Here is a 1,059-nt window from a genome sequence, read left to right as displayed (position 1 = left end):
AACAGTGCTACCAACTGCGCCTGAAATGAAAAAAGATGTGGAGCTCTGCAAGTGACACAGCACACAGCGAGCAGAGGAAAGCAGCACCAAAGCAGTGACCAAAGTCAGGAAGGAAGGCTGGCAGACAACTTCTGACTGTGTGAATGAATACGTTCATTAGTTTAGAATAAAATAAAATATGATCACTGTTCCATCATGAAGGCACGTATCAGACAATAAGCACACCTGAGGATTCCTTTTTACTAATTTGCTGCCTAATGTATAGACTTGTGGCGTATCTGACATGTTTTACTTTCACCTGCAACCCTGGCGATGTAAGAAGGACGTGGGAACAAATTAAAAACAAACATAATTCAAAGCAGTGTAGCTTATTAACATATCCTACAAATACAAGCTTTAATGCTAAAATCAGTTTACTGTTGTGAGGTGATGTTGGTACGGAAGAAAATGTGAAATCGCTTTGACATTGCCTTGAGCCAACAGGGGGGAAAAATGAACGAAGGAAGACAGGAGCTCATAGAGATCCTGGTCAGGGTGCTCTGTTTAGCCGGTCCTGAAAAACCCTCACACTCCTCAGTGATCCCTCACAGCTCACGCTCCGATGTGCAGCGGCTCTTCTATTCATTCTGGTGATGCCATTTTGTTGAGAACTCAAAGAAATCAAAATATGGCCACTCCACTTTTGTTGTGTACATTTGTTGTTGTCTACTTGCTGCTTATTTTGTCTTAAGTGGTTGACTACTTTCATTTTCTCTTGCTGTGTACTTTCACCTTCACATGCTTTTTATTTTTTAACTTTGCTCACTGTGTACTTTTGTCTTCACTTGTTTAGCTCTTTACGTCGTCGCTTGCTGTTTTATTTCAGTATCTACTGTTGTTTTCGCTTACTGACAACTGTTAACGTCCCTCGCTGTCATTTTTGCACGCTGTTTACTTTTGTCTTTGTTCACTGTTCACTTTCATTTGTGCTTGCTTTTTATTTTTGTCTTCACTCGCTGTTTACTTTTGTTTCATTCGTCCATTTTCGGTTTTCACTCACTTTTACTTTCGTCTGCATTC

This window comes from Stegastes partitus, unplaced genomic scaffold (assembly GCF_000690725.1).
Source record: "Stegastes partitus isolate 25-593 unplaced genomic scaffold, Stegastes_partitus-1.0.2 Scaffold699, whole genome shotgun sequence".
Classification (NCBI taxonomy): Eukaryota; Metazoa; Chordata; class Actinopteri; family Pomacentridae; genus Stegastes; species Stegastes partitus.
The sequence above is the reverse complement of the archived record's forward strand: the minus strand, read 5'-3'. Positions refer to the sequence as shown.